At 44.1% G+C, this 22521-nt stretch overlaps 1 protein-coding gene across 12 annotated transcripts in view; it reads left to right on the forward strand.

Moving 5' to 3' along the window:
• Positions 1-22521, forward strand: part of ATP11A (ATPase phospholipid transporting 11A) — a 117340-nt gene that overhangs the window by 36666 nt on the left and 58153 nt on the right. The window lies entirely within an intron of this gene.

Raw genomic sequence — 22521 nt, forward strand, 5'->3', positions numbered from 1 at the left:
TTAGTTTGACCTGACCTTTATCGAATTAGGAGGACCAGAATCACAAATGTTTTCTACATCCCACCTATGCCTTGTATAATGATGTCAGAACAGTACTTTCTCTACATGCAGCATCTCATCCTCTGGCGCTCTCCCAGCTGAACTGCCAGTTTATAGCCACAAGCCTGCTATTAGTCCTTAAAAGTGCTTCAGCTTGTACTCTGTATGATTAAATTTTACATCTTTTTTTTTTAGTTTTCTCCTATAAAAAAAAGTTTTCAAGGTGTTCTAACACAATAACCCAGTCCTCTTTCAGTGCCTAGTTTTATGTTGTCATCAAAATTTACCACTACTCTGTCAAACATTTCCATAGTTATAATAATATGTGAGTCATGGTGTGGATGACCCTCAATTTGCCCAGACCCTAGCCCTGTTTAGTCCACCGTATAGATGCAGCCTTTGTTTTTCTGACTAGTTTGTGTGCTTGTCATGCTGAGTGTCCACCCAACACACCATAGTTTCCAGACTTTCATTATCAGGCAGTTATCCACAAAAAAAGCCATTTTTTTTTTTAGTTTGAATTTCACTTGATTTGCTGTAGTAGTCAAGTACAGGACTATAGGTTGTATTTCTGTTCTTGCTCCGGTTCAGAATAAAATAAAACAGACTTGAGAGCCTCTTTGTGGAACAGGAAAAAAACCATGCACACAGAACAGTTCACGCAGCACTCTTAATCATTTGAGGAGGGGACGGGACGACTGATAGAAAAATAACACATCCTACTACAGTGCAGTGTGTAGTCTTGCTGCCTGTCTGATCTTGGACCTAGCTCATGGTTCTGTTACTCTTTATTGAATGATATCCTAAAGGCTGCTTTCTTGTGTTGACTTACTCTATTCTTTAGTTGGAAGTTTCTCAAGGTACAAATGTTCTTATGGTCATAGTTTTTGGTCTTTTGTTAGAGCTGCATATCAGCAAAGAACAGGATGAGCCCTCTTAGTTGCAAGAACACAGTGTGTGACTGACTTTCTGATGGAAGCCTTTTGTCAGTATGGATGTGGAAAAATGCTTTCAAGGACAATAGAAAGAAACTTTTAGTAACTGAAGTGAGTAATATAAACAGTGGAAAAGCAGAGAAGGATTTTATTAAAATGCTGGTACTCTTCAGGGGGAAAAAGATCTCATGCGATGAAGCCTTGAGAGAACAAAAACGCAGAGACGAAACTACAAGTAGTGTTTAGAGATCTTTTCATCTGTCTTACAAAAGAAACTTTTTTCTGTCCAGATTCTGTTATATGTTTTATTTCCCTTTCCCTGTATCTAGATTGTGGTAATTTTAACTATATTAAAGATTGAACAAGTGACACGTTGCATAAGAGGATGCTGCTTATTGTATTATGTATGGGTGACTTAACAGCTTATGCTATGGCTTACTTTTTCTTCATGAAAGAGGAAGCATTTCTATTAATAAAAGCTTTTTCTTCTAGAATAATCCTGAATAATTCCCACCACAGTTGCTTAGATCATGTTGCTTTGAATACAAGTAGGAATGAAACTGTACAGGAAACGTAAACCCCTGATGTTTATTTTTTTGTAACTTGACAATGTGTAGCACTATATTTGATGTGATGATCTGATTTGAAAGTTTTCCTTTCTGATACCTAGAATAAACCTGCAGTAGTTGAGATTTTGGTTTTGCAGATAAACAGATGGCTTTTTCTCCTTTTGCAAATATTTGTTATGGATTTATGCACTAATACCAGTAAATGTCTTGTTTGTTCCATCAAGTAAGTCTTATTACATGTAACAGTTGGTACATTGTTGTCTTCTAATCTCTTAATACGCGATTACTAATTCCAGCGCGCGCGCGCGCGCGCGCGCGCGCGCGCGCGCGCGCGCGCGCGCGCGCGCGCGCGCGCGCGCGCGCGCGCGCGCGCGCGCGCGCGCGCGCGCGCGCGCGCGCGCGCGCGCGCGCGCGCGCGCGCGCGCGCGCGCGCGCGCGCGCGCGCGCGCGCGCGCGCGGCGCGCGCGCGCGCGCGCGCGCGCGCGCGCGCGCGCGCGCGCGCGCGCGCGCGCGCGCGCGCGCGCGCGCGCGCGCGCGCGCGCGCGCGCGCGCGCGCGCGCGCGCGCGCGCGCGCGCGCGCGCGCGCGCGCGCGCGCGCGCGCGCGCGCGCGCGCGCGCGCGCGCGCGCGCGCGCGCGCGCGCGCGCGCGCGCGCGCGCGCGCGCGCGCGCGCGCGCGCGCGCGCGCGCGCGCGCGCGCGCGCGCGCGCGCGCGCGCGCGCGCGCGCGCGCGCGCGCGCGCGCGCGCGCGCGCGCGCGCGCGCGCGCGCGCGCGCGCGCGCGCGCGCGCGCGCGCGCGCGCGCGCGCGCGCGCGCGCGCGCGCGCGCGCGCGCGCGCGCGCGCGCGCGCGCGCGCGCGCGCGCGCGCGCGCGCGCGCGCGCGCGCGCGCGCGCGCGCGCGCGCGCGCGCGCGCGGCGCGCGCGCGCGCGCGCGCGCGCGCGCGCGCGCGCGCGCGCGCGCGCGCGCGCGCGCGCGCGCGCGCGCGCGCGCGCGCGCGCGCGCGCGCGCGCGCGCGCGCGCGCGCGCGCGCGCGCGCGCGCGCGCGCGCGCGCGCGCGCGCGCGCGCGCGCGCGCGCGCGCGCGCGCGCGCGCGCGCGCGCGCGCGCGCGCGCGCGCGCGCGCGCGCGCGCGCGCGCGCGCGCGCGCGCGCGCGCGCGCGCGCGCGCGCGCGCGCGCGCGCGCGCGCGCGCGCGCGCGCGCGCGCGCGCGCGCGCGCGCGCGCGCGCGCGCGCGCGCGCGCGCGCGCGCGCGCGCGCGCGCGCGCGCGCGCGCGCGCGCGCGCGCGCGCGCGCGCGCGCGCGCGCGCGCGCGCGCGCGCGCGCGCGCGCGCGCGCGCGCGCGCGCGCGCGCGCGCGCGCGCGCGCGCGCGCGCGCGCGCGCGCGCGCGCGCGCGCGCGCGCGCGCGCGCGCGCGCGCGCGCGCGCGCGCGCGCGCGCGCGCGCGCGCGCGCGCGCGCGCGCGCGCGCGCGCGCGCGCGCGCGCGCGCGCGCGCGCGCGCGCGCGCGCGCGCGCGCGCGCGCGCGCGCGCGCGCGCGCGCGCGCGCGCGCGCGCGCGCGCGCGCGCGCGCGCGCGCGCGCGCGCGCGCGCGCGCGCGCGCGCGCGCGCGCGCGCGCGCGCGCGCGCGCGCGCGCGCGCGCGCGCGCGCGCGCGCGCGCGCGCGCGGCGCGCGCGCGCGCGCGCGCGCGCGCGCGCGCGCGCGCGCGCGCGCGCGCGCGCGCGCGCGCGCGCGCGCGCGCGCGCGCGCGCGCGCGCGCGCGCGCGCGCGCGCGCGCGCGCGCGCGCGCGCGCGCGCGCGCGCGCGCGCGCGCGCGCGCGCGCGCGCGCGCGCGCGCGCGCGCGCGCGCGCGCGCGCGCGCGCGCGCGCGCGCGCGCGCGCGCGCGCGCGCGCGCGCGCGCGCGCGCGCGCGCGCGCGCGCGCGCGCGCGCGCGCGCGCGCGCGCGCGCGCGCGCGCGCGCGCGCGCGCGCGCGCGCGCGCGCGCGCGCGCGCGCGCGCGCGCGCGCGCGCGCGCGCGCGCGCGCGCGCGCGCGCGCGCGCGCGCGCGCGCGCGCGCCGCGCGCGCGCGCGCGCGCGCGCGCGCGCGCGCGCGCGCGCGCGCGCGCGCGCGCGCGCGCGCGCGCGCGCGCGCGCGCGCGCGCGCGCGCGCGCGCGCGCGCGCGCGCGCGCGCGCGCGCGCGCGCGCGCGCGCGCGCGCGCGCGCGCGCGCGCGCGCGCGCGCGCGCGCGCGCGCGCGCGCGCGCGCGCGCGCGCGCGCGCGCGCGCGCGCGCGCGCGCGCGCGCGCGCGCGCGCGCGCGCGCGCGCGCGCGCGCGCGCGCGCGCGCGCGCGCGCGCGCGCGCGCGCGCGCGCGCGCGCGCGCGCGCGCGCGCGCGCGCGCGCGCGCGCGCGCGCGCGCGCGCGCGCGCGCGCGCGCGCGCGCGCGCGCGCGCGCGCGCGCGCGCGCGCGCGCGCGCGCGCGCGCGCGCGCGCGCGCGCGCGCGCGCGCGCGCGCGCGCGCGCGCGCGCGCGCGCGCGCGCGCGCGCGCGCGCGCGCGCGCGCGCGCGCGCGCGCGCGCGCGCGCGCGCGCGCGCGCGCGCGCGCGCGCGCGCGCGCGCGCGCGCGCGCGCGCGCGCGCGCGCGCGCGCGCGCGCGCGCGCGCGCGCGCGCGCGCGCGCGCGCGCGCGCGCGCGCGCGCGCGCGCGCGCGCGCGCGCGCGCGCGCGCGCGCGCGCGCGCGCGCGCGCGCGCGCGCGCGCGCGCGCGCGCGCGCGCGCGCGCGCGCGCGCGCGCGCGCGCGCGCGCGCGCGCGCGCGCGCGCGCGCGCGCGCGCGCGCGCGCGCGCGCGCGCGCGCGCGCGCGCGCGCGCGCGCGCGCGCGCGCGCGCGCGCGCGCGCGCGCGCGCGCGCGCGCGCGCGCGCGCGCGCGCGCGCGCGCGCGCGCGCGCGCGCGCGCGCGCGCGCGCGCGCGCGCGCGCGCGCGCGCGCGCGCGCGCGCGCGCGCGCGCGCGCGCGCGCGCGCGCGCGCGCGCGCGCGCGCGCGCGCGCGCGCGCGCGCGCGCGCGCGCGCGCGCGCGCGCGCGCGCGCGCGCGCGCGCGCGCGCGCGCGCGCGCGCGCGCGCGCGCGCGCGCGCGCGCGCGCGCGCGCGCGCGCGCGCGCGCGCGCGCGCGCGCGCGCGCGCGCGCGCGCGCGCGCGCGCGCGCGCGCGCGCGCGCGCGCGCGCGCGCGCGCGCGCGCGCGCGCGCGCGCGCGCGCGCGCGCGCGCGCGCGCGCGCGCGCGCGCGCGCGCGCGCGCGCGCGCGCGCGCGCGCGCGCGCGCGTCCTTTGCTTTCCCAAGAAGAAAAAGCCAACACAGTCCTTTAACAAAGCATTTTTATTTTGTTTGCTATAACATAGAACGAAGGGGTGGGAAAACTCTTTTACATTCACTATTTCAAAAATAGTCTGTACACAATAAAGTAGCACCGCATGTGTCTTGAAATAGAGGACATGGGCTTGTGTGCTTGTAACTATAAGGCAAACGACATGTCATACAAGTAGAGGGTAATTTGCATGGGATGGTGGCAAAACCTGCCAGAGAAAAACATCGCTCTTTCTATAGTGTCATCATTTATATGAAAGTCAGTTACTACACTGTAGAAATTTTCAGTTATGAATTAAATTTCCTCCTTTGCTGTTTCAGACTTAGTAGTCGTTTAACTGTTGAGGGAAGGAGGAATCTATTCACAGACATAAAAAGAATTAAACCCAGAAATCTGAGATGCAGATTGCTTTCCATCAGTACAGGTAAGGTTAGGCACACTGACAAATCATTTACTCCTCTATCATTTGTTTGTTCATGCCATGTTTAAATGAAGATTGCTACAGTTAGGAGTGATCATCTGCCATGGAGAGAAAAGTAATGACGGGAGAAAGTTGATGTGGTCTGGTGTCTGGTCTCTTCTTCCAAAGAACAAATGACAGGACAAGAGGAAACAGCCTGAAGCTGCACCAGGGGAGGTTCAGACTGGATATTAGGAACAATGTCTTCCCCAAAAGGGTTGTCAGGTATTGGACAGGCTTCCCAGGGAAGTGGTGGAATCACTGTCTCTGAAGTGTTCACAAGCCATGTAGATGAGGCCCTCAGTGACATGGTTTAGGGGTGGCCTTGGTACTGTTGGGGGAACGATTGGGCTTGATCATCTTAAAGGTCTTTTCCAACCTAGCTGACTCTGTGATTCTGTTCTATGAGTATCCATCTGGGGATGTTTAAAGAGAAAGCTTGAACATTTCTAGAGGACTTGAGCAGGGAAAGTAAAGTGGAGAGGCTGTGAGTTTTAAAATGTCCCAGAATGGACATCTGCTAGTCAATTTTTCCTTTTGGGGGCTTGAACAAGTAGCAATAATTTCTTTAAACCAGATTCATGTAACTTTAGGTTGATCTTATTTGCATCATTGGAAGTAAAGGTTGTAATTGGAGCTCACTTGCAAAAGCTGTGATGTGTTCTCTTATTTCAGTACAGTAGCATCAGAAAATATAATGAAATTAATAGATTTTTGTGACTTGCAGGAAAACATTTAATATGGGCCTTCTCATTTATTTAGTTATTCTAAGGAATCACCAAGGTGATTTCTTTTCTTAGCCTAGCCTTGTTCTGTAGCCTAGAGAATTTTTGAAGTAAGGTGATGGGACAATCCAATAAATTTCATCATTTAGCTGAATTTAATGTGAGGTCCTTGGAGTGGAACTTCTCAAATCAATAGGTTTTAGTGCTACTTATTTTTTAAGGAAATGGCACCAGCCAGTAATGACAAGCTAGCAATAAAAGAGGAATAGCCTTTTTGGAGAGATTTCAAAAGAATAAGAGTGTTCTTAGATCTTCTATTGTGTGATTATTTCAGAGATGCCGGAACTACTTAACTAATATTGAAGAGACCAAACCAGAAAGCTGGCTAAAATATTGGCTCTACATGAAATAGGAGAGATGTAAAATTTTTGCAAGATGATTAGAGATGCTATCCGCAGTTAGATGTATTGTACTTTAATGTAAAATACAATATCAGAAGAATTTCAGACTTCAACTTAGGGAGCTCATTAGCTTATGACAATTTGAAGTACCAGTGCAAAAGACAAAGGTAATCCAAGATCTAGTGTAAATAAGTTTTTAAAAGCCATGAATGCAGTTAAATGTGTTAAAAACCTAAATGAAATTTTCCAGTTGTCAGTGGACTTAACTGTGATTCTGCTTAAAGGAGAAGACTTTCCAAGAGTGGTAGGTACTGAGTTTTTTTTTCTTTTCCAGGTTTACCATGTGAAACAGTGATGAAATCAGTGCAACATCTAGTATTGGCATTGCCTTTTTCAAATGCTGAGAGGGGACCGTGTTCTTCTGTTACCCTTTACAATATTGGTGGTTTAACTGATTCAGTGGTGTGAACTGATCTGTCGTACTGAGAAAGCGTAGAACTGAAAATGCTAACAGAAGTTTGAGAGACTAATGGAGGGTAGCAATATTTTGGCTATTCTGTGTAACTGCACACTAACTCAGTTTTAACATAATTACACCAGTAATAGCAACGGTCCTATAGATAGAAGTTTTATCAGGGACTAGAAATATTAATTAGGGCTGCCTTGGAAAATGGCTACTTTCATTAGCTGCTTTGTGATTTCAAACATTGTATGACTTTTGCTCAACATGAAAATTATTTTAAAATAAATGGTAAACATACTTTGTTTCTACAAAATGTGTCTGGTTTCTTTCTTTGTGTGGAGGCTTTCTTTGGTTTTTGTTTTTTTCTTTTTCTAAGTAATAAATACATCTGTGTACAAGGTGGGAGGGGAAAAATTTATTCTCTATAGTACAGGAAAATATATCTTCAGAAGCCCAGAACAGCAAAAGAAGATTGCCTTTTGCAGTATTCCTTCCACAAAACTGCATTCCCAGTGCAAATGTTTGTTTGGTTTTGACTGGGATTTTTGTGTTGGGCTTTGGGTTTGTTTTGGTTTTTGTTCCTTTTAAAAGAATTTGTGTATTTGTTTGTTTTTTTTTTTTTTTGTGGGTCTTTTTAGTGTTTTTTTTTTTATTGTGTATGTGGTTCTTTTTTTTTTCTGCAGCAGGGTGTAGATGTCAGTAAGGAGGTGTATATTACTGTCAGGGATTCAAAGGGGAAAAATGCTCAGTTTCATCTTGAAAACAAAATATTTATGAGCAGATAGAATTTTGTTTTGTGTTTTACCCATAAGTTTCCAGTTAGCATTACATTTGAAGAAAATCCTTTACCATCTGTCCAGTTTCATATCTGTGCAGATGTGTAAACAAAGCATAAAAGGATTTATAAATGCTTACCTCAAGTTTGTAACATTAAAATGGAAACATTAAGAGTGAACAGGTTTATATATCATTAAGAATGAAACTGGCATGCTAATTTGTTTCATGCTCTGGTATCTACATTGTAAGAAATCTGGCTTTTTATTGTACTCTTTCCAACATTTAAACAAAGATAGCGTCTGAGAATAAGATTACCTTATACCAATTACATTTAAAGAAACAAAGAAGCTTTCATGCCATGGAACCACAGGCTGCTGAGGCAGTGTACATTCCATATAATGGATAACCTAAAGCAAGGAGCATCACAGTTATGACACCAGTAAAATTCACATGCCGTCTTTAAATCCAGATCCAAGTAATCTTTAGGCATGTTCTGTGTTAATGTATTATGAAATGAGATTTAAACACCTCAAAGGTTAAAATCAGTCTTCATAATACTTGTTCATTTTTAAGATAACCTGTTTATATTCTTAATACCCAAATTTTTTTCAACAGTGCAATAGTTTCAGGCTTTGATATAAAGTAATTTTGCCCTTGAAACTACTTCAGTCTGCTAAGCTAATAAACTTGGTTTGTCATGCCAGATATTCAATTTTATATTTTCTCCTTCTGTTTCTGTATGCTTGATTTTGGGTTTTCTGTGTGATGAAGTAACTAATTTTGCTTAAAAGAACTCCAAACAAACAAAATCCAAACAAAACCATAAAATGTCCTTTTGTCACATGATCAGCAATATTGATACTGATTTTATTAACTTGAAAGTAAAACTAGTGATGGGAGAGTCTCCCAGGAAGTGTTAATTTTAATGGACAGCTGGCCACAAAGTACAAATTTGGACTTTCTGGACCATTTATCCGTTTTTCTGAAAACCAATTTGTTTTTTGTTTACAATTTAAGTTTCCTGAAGGAACTTCTTGATCAGCTTTATTTAACCTCACATCACCAACTTTCCCCTGTTTCAAAGAGTAATTTAGAATATAATTGTTCCTGGTATTAAATCTGCTAGTATTAAGGTGAAAACAGTTATCTATATATAATTTAAAATGATAAGAAGGGGAGGGAAAATAACTTGCTTGAGCATTAATTGGAAGGCATGGGTATCTGTTAGATAATACTAGTTTTTAGCATGAGTTGCTTCATGATACCTTGTCCCTTCTGTCTCCACTGGCTACATCACATTGTGTGCAGACATGAAGAGAAAACTCTTTCTTCTAAAGTTCATCCTATTTCAACTCCCTGAGCAAATGCAGAGGAGTTCTCTCTGAAGGTGATACTATGGGTTTTTTTCTGCCATGCACCAAAAGGGAAAACAGAGAATATGATTGTAACCTCTGTGTACTTTCAGTACATCTGAAGCAAGCATCTTCATCTGTTAGACATATGTAACACTGTTGTAGAGACATGATATTTTTATTGTTTAATATTTAATGAGTGAAACAGTTATTTCACAAGTACTCAAAATTCAGATGTTTTTAATATCAAAATCAGCTGGTTTAGAATTAGGGATTTGCAGCAAAGTGATTTTTAGGAATAATTACTGCTATAGAAATCTAAGCAGCTTTCAAAAAAATTCTGCAGTTTTTACAGGGACACTAAGTCAATGTAACTTTTATATTTGGGATATAGCAAGCCTTTTCACAGTATCTCAAAGTCTTTCAAATGTGCCTCTATAGAGTAAGTGAAAGCATGCAGTTTATTATTTCATATTTGTTACCTGTTAGTGGTCCAATGTTAGCATTCCTCCTTACAAGAACAAACCTTTGCTTTTATCTACTGCTAAGTCTTTATTTTATAGTGTTTTTAGAAAGTATGTAAGAAGGAAGCTATAGGTTCTAATACAGATGATTTAACATGGAATTTACTCATGTTTTATAGTTTTTGCTTTGTTTTCACTCAAGATGTTGAAAAATATGTAGAAGCGAAATCATGGGCGTTCTTTGACAGATATTTGACAATATTTTAACTCTATTTCAAATGTACAGTGAGTCGAGAGAGGATGCTGTCTACGGGTGTGTTTTTTCTTGCAAACAGTATCTGTTCTGGGCCTTTCTCCAGAAAGTGTGCTTATAGCACACTAAAATTATTTAGAAGTGTAGTTCTCTGTACCTCTTTTCTTATAAGACTTTTAACAGTTCTTGTTTGGAAGGATTTATGTTAATTGCAAATACATTTTGGCATAGTTTCTATACTTTCTTAGTACTCTTTTTGTAAATGTAAAAAGTTACCCTGCAGATGAACCCACTACCTGCTTAATAGGCTTCTGTCAGTGTCCGCACAAAACCATCTGGAGGTCTTGTTTCCAGAAGTTCAGAACTGAAGTCAGTTTTCTTCCTTCTGTGATGTTACATTCACACTGGAAAAAAAAAAAAGGGGGGCAAAAAAACCAACCAACCAAAAAAAAACAACCCTACCCCCCCCAAAAAAAAAACAAACAAAACAAAACAAAAAAAAAACCACCAATTTTCTTTCATGTCTGTTTGAATATTAGCTGTAATACATCTCTGAAGAGTTATAAGCTTTCTATTTATTTAAAGCAATAGCACATTTAAATCACTTGTGATAGAACTTGCCACATAATATCCTTATTCCTTGTATGAGCTAGAACATTACCAAACTGGTGAACATGACTTAACCTACCATTAGAAGGAAAGTCCAGTGCTGCTTCCTCCTCATGGTGCCCTATTGACTACAGCCAGTGGCTCAGGCAAAGTAAAATGTTCCAGCTGCCACCGGATAGCCTCTTGCATAAGCACATAATCAACTTACATTAAGAAACAAAGTAAGTAATTATCTCTTATAATCAGAATACTTACTCTATTTGAGTTCAAGTTACAATGTGTAATTGACCCCTTAAAACTCATGTGTACTTGAAAAAAATTAACAGGATTCGTGATCTTTCCCTGCACTAGACTTGCAGCAGCAATTCGCTTCCAGAAGCATGGTTGTTGAATATGGTAACTGACACTGCTGCTGTTGCAAGGTGTCAGACGCAGTTGTATTCTGAAAAGTAAAATAAGTGTCAAAATATTTTTTGCTTTCCTTGGTTTTAGTCATAGCTGTTTTACTTATAAGACAAAGTGGTGTTTCCATTTTTATTTGTACTATGCTTCCTAAAGCAATTCAAGTTAGGATCTGTGTTTCTGTTCTGCATTTGTTAAACATAGTTGTAATTTATTTCCATGGAATTGTCCAATAGAAAGCTTCCTAAACCCAAGAAATAGTAATTGCTTCTAGAAGGCAAAAGTAAATTACTTTCCCCTCCTGAAATTACCTCTCTCGTTTATGCATTAAATCTTCTTAGATTTGGAGGGGGAAGGAAGGTATTAGCGAGGAGACAGAAATAACTCCAGTAAGACATTTTACTACCAACCAAGGCATTGCCAAGGATTAGTTCTCGTTTGCAGTAATGCTCCTTGGGCTATCACCTGAAGTTTTATTTTTGCACTATAATTTTTGCATCTTGCTCCATCTCCTTTGCATGCAGGGCAGCTGATCCTCCCTGTAGGATACGTGTCCTGAAGTGTGTAGCATGTACTAAAAACCATTTGGAAGCATGCAGATTTTATGAAACTGGTTATATGCTCTTCTGCAGGAGCCAGACAAGCGTCAGTCATTAGGATTTGTGATATGGCTGAAGTAGGATTTGTAGAATCTGTGTTGTTTTACTGCATTTGGGGGGGGGGGGGGGAGAGTCTAGAACAATGATTTCTAGCTCGATTTGGGTTTTGCCTTTGGCTTTCAATGTTCTTAAAGGCTTAAGGTGAAAAATTATGTGATAGAATAAATATTTGGAATATGTGTTACAGAGACTTCATTTATTTCCTGTGCATGTAAAAAAAAAGTAAAGAGATGTAAAAAAAATAGCATGACAAGCTAGCTCAAAATTCCTCATTGCTTTTCCTAACTCAGTTCTGCAGCAGCTGAGGATTTGCAGTTTTGGTGGTTGTTTTTTTTTATTCCTTGGACTAATTCCAGGAATTCCTGGTCAAATGGGAAGAGACAGATGGGGGACACAACGTTTCCTGGGAATAGATGAGTTTTATTAAGCATAAAAGCTGAATCTGTCTACTGGACTGTTTTCAAAAGGTAACACTAAGAAAGGAAACAATCTGTTAAAAATACTTTACTGTTGTAATAACTCAGTTTCTTAAGTATGTTATACAGTTTAAATACAACAAAACGTTGCGAAGGAAAAACATATTAAATATTTTTGCCTTTTTATTGATACCTAGCTGATTCCATTTGTAGGCTCTTTAGCCTGTCATACACAGCAGATTTAAATAGATAATCCTGATAATTCTGGTTTAAAGGGTTTTCTAATATTTGCTCAGTTGAAATAACACCTCTCAGGTATCCTCCTTCTATTTAAAGATCGTTTGTTTGTTGGTGGTGGTTTGTTTTGGTTTTTGTTTTCTCCTAAAATAATCTGCTGCAGAGGCTGTCCACAAGCCTGATACTCTCAACTCGGTTCTTAAATGACCTGTAGGGCCTGCAACATCCTCAAGTATGTATATGCTTATATATACAAGTTTGCTAAATAAAGGTATTTTCTGCAAGCATATGCTTTGTACTGAGAGTTTACTTACGGTAGGGGTTTCCAATATGTGGGCTATGGGAGACTATCAACCTTCTGAAAGCTACTGTTGTCTAATGCTGGTTTCCTTTGTAGTCTTCCGTTGAGAAGAAAATGTGTTTAGAATATTTTTTCTTTGTTTATTGTTGACAAAAAGAAGGGATGGCAGATCAGCCTTTGAAGTCTGAAAAACATTTCTTTAGGGAGTAGTTTACCAGTTCATTAAAGATGTAAGTTAAATGCTGTTGGGTAAGTTTGTCTAGAAAAAAAGAGGACATCTTTGGTTTGCTGAATCCTGAGACAGAGTTTTATGGCAAAAAGAGACTATCCCATCACAAGCTCTTTTTAGGGAGTGTTGCATTGTAACTACTCATCTCCATCCCCCCCAACATCAAAGAAATCACAGCAGTAAATCAAAGCCTGGAAGTAGGTGCTTTCTCTTGTGTTTTTATGTATGCTTTTGCTGCTGAATAGAAAACTGCATCATTGAAAGGCTATTTAACCTCTTCCCTATCACTGAATGGCAGACATGTGGGGGTTGAGATTACACTTATCATCTCATCCCAGACAAAGGTACATAACCTCCATTGCCTTTATTTACCAAAATCATTGCAGCTCAGAATGTATTAATCTCAATGTACAATATAGTTCTAGACTTGATAGAAAAATCTTTCTTTAAAAATCTTTGCATTCCTGTGTGAAGGACACAGGACAGTTTTGATACATTAAAGTGGAATATGGACATTTCTTCTTCCGTATATAAATAACAGGAGGTATACAGAGCATCAAAAGCTTTTGAAATGTCCCCCATGTTGTATAATTATATTGATATAGCATTATTTAGGGCCTTGCTTGCAGGATAGATGAATGCTGGAGCATGTGATTTACATTTAAAAGGGGGAAGTAGCTCCAGCTGTTAGTAAAATAGTTTGTACCTATCTGCTTTTGATCAAGAGATGGTCATTGACATTGTACTAAGTATACTGGAACTTAAGATGTGTTGGGTATATTGTGTTGACCTTACTATGAGTTACCTGGCTATCATTAATGTTTTTCATAGTAGTATGGCAGCATGGAAGGTCTACTCAGGTCAGGCAGTCTTGGATCAATTTCTAGTACCTTACAGGTCACTGAATATATGTTGGAAAAAAGTGTGTTTTATTTAAGTGTTCCTCACCTTTGTTATATCGGAAGTTCCCTCTTGAGTTTTTAATGGTATTTTTGTTTAAATGTCACCCAGTCTTTATTGGACTGTTTAAGATGGTAAAAACGGAAAGTCAGTCTTTGATTTCTACTGTCCTGTCTTTTTCAGTGATTAATTAGGTATTGGAGTCTCTCTGAACTTAGTTACCAATGAGTTGAGTTACAGACCTGACAGTAGCTTCTGACTTGTCAACTTAATTTGCTTTATTTATTTTGCAGAGTAACTTTTTTTTTTTAAATGTTGCTTACATTTTTGAGAGACTGCATGTGACAAAGGAAATAGCTGTAACGTAAAATAATAATCTCATAACTTTTAAAATGGAACTAATAGTAGCAAATACTGTTAGAGTTTACTTTTCATAAATATTTGGTCACTGTAGAAGTGTTTGTTCTTGAAATAAACCTTTTGATGTTTACAGAAGTAAGTTGTGAAATATTTTGTACTTAATATTGTTCAGTTGCAAATCCTTAAATCTGTTCTCAGAGTAAAAGTAAATATTGAAAAGCTCAGTGCATCAAAGGGATTGTCAAATAATATTTAATCTTTGTGGAATTCACATTCCTCAAGTGCAGTGAAAACAAAAGGGATTCTAAGATGTGTGGCTATTGGTATCATAAAGCTTTTTATACATCATGAGTAGGTTTACTCATGTTGCTGACATGAATGCTCTAAGGTAATAAATGTCCTTCATGCCATTTTATAAGTTTAAAACTCCTGGGTTTCATCAGGATAGATTTTCAGTCAGATTTGTGATCATGATGCGTACTACTTTTGGCAAATCTAAAGTCTTCACTCTTGTATGTGGGGATTGAATGTGATATTTCATAGAATCATAGAATGGTTTGGATTGAAAAGGACCTCAAGTTCCAACCCGCTGCCATTGTCAGGGATGCCTCATGCTAGACCGTATTGCCCAAGGCTCTGTCCAGCCTGGTCTTGAACACTGCCAGGGATGAAGCATTCATCACTTCTTTGAGCAACCTATTCCATTGCCTCATTAACCTCACAGTAAAAAACTTCTTCCTTGTATCTAACCTAAACTTCCCCTGTTTAAGTTTAAACCTCTTGTCCTGTTGCTGCAGTGCCTGATGAAGAGATTATTTCATCAACAACACCTGTATGATATTAGGTAAAACTGTAAAATACAGTTTGTGAGCTCTTACTTGAATCAGCCCATTACCTTTTTCCTCAAGTACTTCAATATATGGCATTGCTTTGAGTGGTGGAAGAAGCATTAGGTTAATAGTTTACATTCCTTTAGTGTCCCAGAGCTGTGCTGGAATACTATTTTATAGTTATGTAGGAGTTTGGAGTTTGTTGAAAGGAAATTTTTTTCACATAGCTCCAAATAAATGTTTCGTTAACCTCATAACCATCTGTAGTTAGGGTCCTTTGTCATGTCAGAGTGTGTCTGTGTGTTGAAATTTGTATAACATGAGATTTGACGCTCATGCGTAGTAAAAGTAAGGAGAAGGACAATGCTAGGTGCTTCAAATGATAAATAATCAGTTACTCTGAACAGGCAAGTTATTTTTGAACTAAGATGAAGTACAGGTATGCTGGGATTATGATGTGACTTTTTAAATAGCTCTCAAAACCAGTTACATGAAAAAAGGAGAGACATAATTTGCAAGTTGCACTGCAGGGTATATAGCAAACTATAATTACTCAGAGTAGAAATCTGGCTATTAATATTGTCATTTTGACAAATGCCAGGGCTTCCAGGCTTGATGAATTTGACAGTAATGCAGGGAAAGCTTGTCACTTGTACCTTACCTACTTACTTTTGTGGGTAACATAGACCAATACAGTCTGCCCTTAGGGGGAATAAGTTGGGGATGGAAGTTGCCAAGGTCTTTATTTGAAAATTTGTCAAAACATGACACCTGTTAATTTTGCTGAGGATTTAGTTTTTCTCCTTATAGGTATGAAAGACTAAGTATCTATATTAGTTGTACTGCTTTCTGCAGCACCCATGTGATTGTTGCTCTCTCTCATTTTTATTGGGATATTTGCTTCTGATAAGGTTTCAGCCTGATCTCAAATATGAATTGTGGCATAGCTGCAGACATACACTGGGAAGCGTAATTTTTTTAAATTAGTCTTTGTGTAGCAAAAAAAGCTGGAAAGGTGTTAAATAGTAGATCCCTGTTCATTAACAGACTGTAGCTCAGTATCAGCTAAGTATAAATAGATAAATGTGATGCTATCTAGAGCCATAAATGAGTTTACAATAAATTAGTGAATCTCCAGTAGAAATACATGACCTAAGAACTAAAGCCCTGTGTTATTATGGATGGAACAGTTCATGTAACAATGTTTGGACATTGGCCACTAACTCAGTGACTTTCAAGACCAGCATTTATGAGTTGTTAAGCTTATTAGAACATATGATGATACCACAAAGTAGCCCCACCTTCTGTCTGCCAGAATCATTGTTTCACTAGCTCTGTATCCACTTAGGAATGAAAATCTTTTTAAACTCTAACAAGAGCTGACCATCAGGAGAGTGAGTAGTTATTGCTTGCAGTAAACTTGTCTTATAGATTTGAACGTGATGTTAAATAAGACGTGACAGAAGGAAGATGCTGTCTTTCCCATTGGTGGGAAAACTGCATTATATTTCTCTAGTGCAAGTAGGAATAGAGAGTGTCCTGCTCAGCTGTGTGATTGTAGACTGCAGAGTGAAAGTTTTTTGTTTTTTGGTTTGTGGGGTTTTTCTGTGTTTTTGTTGTTTTTGTTTGTTTTTTTTTTTTAATTTTTATTTGTCCATAGCTCACCTGAACAACTTATAAACTAGCTGCCACAGAGAGGAGACATTTTGGCAGCCCCTGTACCAACTGTAAAGATGCATGTGAAAGCCCATATCTTTTGATCGTCCTTGTTCTGGAATTCAGGCCAGAAATTTGACTCTTCTGCTTACTTTTTTTCATTTAGGTGTACTCATAGCATGGTTTTGTCCTGAGAATCTGGCTAGACTGCCACCATCTTATAGATAGGGTGGGTGTGGTACAAAAATACAGTTTTGTGTAGTGCTTGCTTGAAGGAAGAGCGGCACTTCTGCAAGTGAACAGAAGATAGGCAAATAAACTGAGTATTAGGTTCATGAGTTTGCTAGACTCCTTGTAGAAGGTGGTGTCAGTCTGGCCAGTTCTGATCATGTCCACGTGAAGGCTGATGGGAGAGTAATTTACTGTTCTAAATTCAAAGTGTATTTTTAGAATATGTTCCCTTTTAAATAACCTGAAGCCTCTCTAAGAGCACCACTTCAGAATGACATTCAGTTGTATCTTACCTTCCCAATGCGTATCATCTCATATGCATTAACTTGTGCTTTTGAAAAGGTAGTCATCAGGTATTTTTGCTTCGTTTTTCATAATCATTTGGTATCTTCATATAAATGAAAACAAATAGTATGGTGTACCTGTGTTCTTATTACTTATTTTTTAATTAATCAAAACAGTCTGCTGCTTGCCTTGAACTTCCCATTTCTTTAAAATCTGTAAAAATAATATTTTTCTAAAATTTCAGTTAATTTTCTGACTTCAAAATTTTTGTCTTTTTAGAATGTTTCTTGATGAATTATTGCAAAGAAAATTGTTTCCTGAAAGCTAAAAGAGTAGAAGAACCCTGTACCCTGAAGTAGCTATACTGCTTTCTCTTTAAAAATATTTCTTTAAAAGCATCTTTACAGACACTGAGTTTGTACTCAGACTGACACTGCATGCAAATCTTAGTGGCATTTAGTTGCCTTGCAAGAAGCAAAATTGCTCTTGTTTTGCAGCTTTTGCTAGCATCTAAGGAAGCTGTAAATTTTCTTCACGAACCTTAATTTTAGCTGTTGGTCTGGAGCTACTTAGATATAAACTTGATTTGTAATTAATTAAAGTGCTAAGGCTGCCAAATATCACGTGTCTTAAGTGACACTTTTCCTTCTAGCTTCCCTTATCACTTCTATTTGCAGTATAGTTTGTTTCTCATTTGCCTTTCTAATTGCAAGTGAGACTGTCTTAAAAGGATTTCCACGTAGCAGTTCTCTTGACTAGAGCTGGGGAGACATGCAAGGAGGTGCACTGTGTCCCATGTACCACTGGCAGCAAGGAGCAAAATGTTTCAGTACCATGGGAGGAAGGAAAAGGAGTGATGCAAAACTATTTTTCCAAGTATCCAGTAATTCATCTGTTTCACAAATTTACCTTTTTACCATCATCCCCGTGATTCCTTGAAATTGCTTGAAGGTCAGATGTGTGAAAGGAATGGGAGACTTACCTGTATTGCTTTTATGGCTACTTTTCATGGAAATAGTGAAACCAAACGAGACTTTTTCTCTTGAAGAGAGAGCATGAGCATCACAAATAGTTACGCCTAATGGGCCAGTATGTCAGGAATATTTGGAGTTTAAATTGACCACTTAAGAAAGATCTTATTCTTGCTTGAATAACTTGGTTACTTTTTATATATTTGAAACAAAGAATTACTGTAACATTTTTTTTAGGAGGAACACAGATCACTGGCCTTGTCATCCATGACATCAAATGATTCAACCATTCAAGTATAAAGTATGTGGAATTCAGTTGAAGGTGATGCTTTAAACTGGAAATCGGAAAGGAGAATTGGACTGTCTACAAAGTGCTATATTAGAATGTCCTTGTACAAACTGATGTGACATGGTTGGAATATACCTGTGTTAGGATAGCTTCAGAAATCTTTTATACTAAGTGCAGTGCTCAAGGAGGCATGAGCTGGAAGGCTGAGGTGAATTTTTATTAAGTAGACATACAGAAATGTTAGGTATTTTACAGAAACTGGAATATTTACTATTGTGTGTTTCTTTTCTAACTGCTGTGAATTACAGAACTTTACATGATTCTATCATATTTCTTCATTTCCTCTTTCCAACTTCAAGCAATTCACAAACGTTTATGCAGTCTATTGCAATGAAGCCATTCCCCCTTCTGCCTCCTTGCACAAGCCCCTTGCCGTAGAGGGAAGGAAGGATCAGAAAACCTTCCACAAAATCCACAAAATGGTATAGGTGTGGCTTGGTAAGGAAATTTACTTGTGGACCTAGCACCATGTCCTGTAGTTAGGATATACCTGGCTTTGCTTCTAGTCGCATCCATCCCTTACCTGAGACTCATAAATAAAATAATCTAGATGAAGTCAAAGAATGTTTATTATCTTCTCTTCTCTGTTTGCATATGCTTATGTCCAACATTGTGTGATTCGTAGGCAATTTTATTGGGGGAGTTTTATTTTCAGATATTATTGCTTATGAAAACACCATGCATGGATTCCAAATGCATTTGCAGAAAAGAAATGCAATAATAAATATTCTGTTGCAGCAGCATAAGGGAACAGATCCCATGACAATGACATCTCCCACAGGAAATATGTTAGCTAATCATAGGAGTTTCTGTGAGAGACTTGTTCTGATGGGGATTTTTGTGGTTGCCTCTGAAGTGCTGCATTTTGGTATTCGATTAAATTAGTGGCATATGATTTATAGGTACATGAAACAGTTTACTGTCTGCTTATGGTACTTAAAACTGAAGTAGCCCTTTTCAGATTATAAAACCTGGTAGGGAATTTATCCAATAATTATAAGATTGAATTATTTCATCTGTGCCATCCTGTATTCATAGGAAACATGCAAAACAGCCTTAACAGCTTTTAAAGTTATATTTACTCTTCGTTCTATAGCTGATACAATGCTGCAAACAAAATATAGATTTTAAGTGCTCTATATAGGTCTAGCGATTTTGCCTGACATTTGAAATGTTACTATGATCCCTCAAGTGGATAAGAATTTCACCCCTCATCTCCACAAATACATGTAAATGCATGAGACTTTTTGCAAAATGAGCTATTTAAATTCTTAATCTTTTCTGTAATTGCTACCCAGTAAATGTGGATTACTTTTTCAATTTCTTTAGAGGGATTCTGCTTTTTATGACACATAGATCTCATCTACCTTTAAAAGGATAGTGGTTTTGATTGGATTTGGAAAGGTTAAGTAAAATTTGCACACTATGCTGCTGTTTGTATAGGGGCATGTCTGCACATTTACCTTCAGAATAGCACTGAGTCCAGCATAAAAGAACAGGTACTCAGTATATTTGACAAATGAAGACATGAGATTATATGATCTCATGGTTCCGTAAATAGTGTATGATAAAGAAGATATTTTGCTTAAGATTTAAGAAATAAAAATTAGTCCCTTTTTTCACTTTAATGAATTACAGCTTCCTGAGATACTGCAGTTGTTTTTCTCCACCGAATGGAAGATGAGAAACAGAGGGCATTTTTTTTTTGTGCAGAGCTGGTTTAACGTATCCAATTAGATATGAGCAGAATATTATGCATGCTAAAGTTTTTCACACTCTGCACCATTAGTTCTTCGTGTAGATTTTGAGTGGTAATAGCTTGTCAGTTTCTGTTACCCACAAACTTCAAGGTGATCTAGCAGCTATGTGTTCGATGTGCAATTTTAACAATGGTGCCAATTGCTTCATTGAGATCAAGTAGCAGTGTGCTATTGAAATAGCAAACCCTGCCTCTATGAGTGTAAAATATTTCTCTGTGAAAGAATTTGTTACAGACCGAGTGAAGAAGGCTATAGGTGATGCTGAGCATTCAGTGCTGTCTAATCTGTGGTTGGAGTGTTCTGTCTGTCCATTTACGACGCTTTCTGAGAAAGCATTTAGCAAAAAAGCAGGAGAGAATATTGTCCAACAAAGTGTACTTACAGCATGGCCTGGGCAGGTTTTAGCTGTTTTCAGCTGTACCTAATGACTATTAACTTAGTAGTGCTTGTGTTTACATTATTTGGACAAAATAGTGGAGAGTCAGGAAATGTCATTCAGTGTTTCCATTGATTTCCAAACCATAAGTCAAGTGTCTTTACTAAAATACTTGGAAAGACTTGGAAACTTTCAAGGTCAGTTACTTTTTCCAGGAGCTACCACTAGCATCTTCATATCCATTTGCTGTCACCTGTTGAATACTAACACTTTGTCTTTTCAGATATTTTTATTTTTATAAATATTTTTATTATATTTTTATTTAATGTAGATAAAAATGAGCAGACTAGCATGAAGGTGAATCTCAAGCTTGTTTCAATTTGATTTTTGAATCAGAAAAATAAGTTTCACAAATTTTTGAACTCATGCATTAAGGTATAATCCTGTCAACTGGCTTTATTTAGTGTTACGTAAAGATAACTTAGTCTTTTGCTGGTCTTTGCTTTTTGTATTGCTGACCCTGCTTGGAGGAATAAAAGCTAAGTAACTCTTCTTCAGTGATGTGCCAATGAAACTAGGTCTCAGTACATTAAGCTTTATACTATAAATAGAAGCAGATAATGCTAAGGTTTATTTATGGTTTCTTGGACATATCCTTAATGGGCTTAAGTAATAAAACTTAAAAAAAAAGTGAATATACTTCATTGTTCTGGCACCACATCAGATTGCTTTTTTTCAGTTACGCTGGTGACATTCTGTAAGTGATTTCTCATGTGCTATATCTGAACATTAAAGAACTGTTGTATCAACATGCCAGGCTTTTTGTAGGTTAGCATTACCAGCCATTCAGATGGTGTTTTCAGTTCTCTATGTGGCATTCGTCCTGACTTGTAATGTTGTTTCTCCTATCTTTTTCTGCAAGTAAGTTTCTTTATGGTCATACTGAATAATGCATGCCACTTTTCTCCAGTGTAGTTCTACCTCACTGAAAAACATAGCCTTACTCTTACCTACTGATTTTTTATACTTAGATATGAATGTTTTGGGGTTTTGAAGTTGTTGAATTAGGATAGTAAAGTGCATTAATTTTCTATCTCTTGTATTGAAAAATAAAAAAATGTTCTGTGCTAGCAAATAGTTAAGTTAGATATGGTTTTGTACTTTCATGGTGAATTTATCTATTCATGATAAAACCAGATTCAGCTAAGCCAACAGAAGAGATTGTTTTGATTTTATACCCATGCTTAATGTAAGTTATATACAGCCTTTCTTTAGGGATACAAATTCCACATTGTGACATTAAGGTGATTTACTCAGTGTTAACACAATACTCTAGGGCCATCAGACCTTTAAAAACCGGTAGAAATACAAGACAGTTCTATTCAGAGCTCTGACTTTTGTACTTTCCAGCTTGAAAGGTAGTATCACAGAGGACTGTTAACTGAGTCAAGATAAAGATCAGTTTATAATGTGAAATTAAAAAAAAAAAACCCACCACTTTTTTAACTAATAATATCCTTGTCAAGCAGTCTTAGATTGGTTCATAATGCAAGAGATAAATTATCAGGCTGGGCCTGCGTAAAGGGAAGGAGAGTCTGAGGGATTTCTTCTTAATGTTCAAAGATTCCTTGTTGAATTCCCATTAGCCCTTTATGCAGTCGTCTCTGAACTCGGGCACTTAACTGTATCATGAGTATTCTTTGTGTTACTTTTATGTCTGGAATGTCATTCCTAACAAAAAATTAATAAATATCATAAAATTTAAACTACTACTCCGGAATATCTCACACGCTCTTGCATTTCCAGGTATTCTTAGCACTAGAGTTGATAAATAATTTGTGTCCATTGTACATTCAAGTGCACGGACAAGGTAGAATATATTGTGTTCCAATAAAATAGTGAAGGATACCACATTTTGTTCTTGGCATGGAAGGAAGGTGCAATATGGAAGCATTTTCATTGCTTTACTTCCAAAATATTTTGGCTTGCTGAAAGAATCCTATAAGAAGTCTCTAAATTATTATTTCTAAAAAAAACATAAAAATCGACCATTTTAGTTTTATTTAAATACTTTTCCACAGTGATTTGATTTGTGCTTTTTTGCTTTGTTTCATTTTTATAGTGAATTGAAAGCATAGAAGTCCTAATTTTGGACAAGCTGTAGGTGTAGTGGAGG

The sequence above is a fragment of the Pezoporus occidentalis genome, unplaced genomic scaffold (genome assembly GCF_034315485.1).
Source record: "Pezoporus occidentalis ecotype Australia unplaced genomic scaffold, CSIRO_AGI_Poc_V1 ctg105, whole genome shotgun sequence".
NCBI classification, from domain to species: Eukaryota; Metazoa; Chordata; class Aves; order Psittaciformes; family Psittacidae; genus Pezoporus; species Pezoporus occidentalis.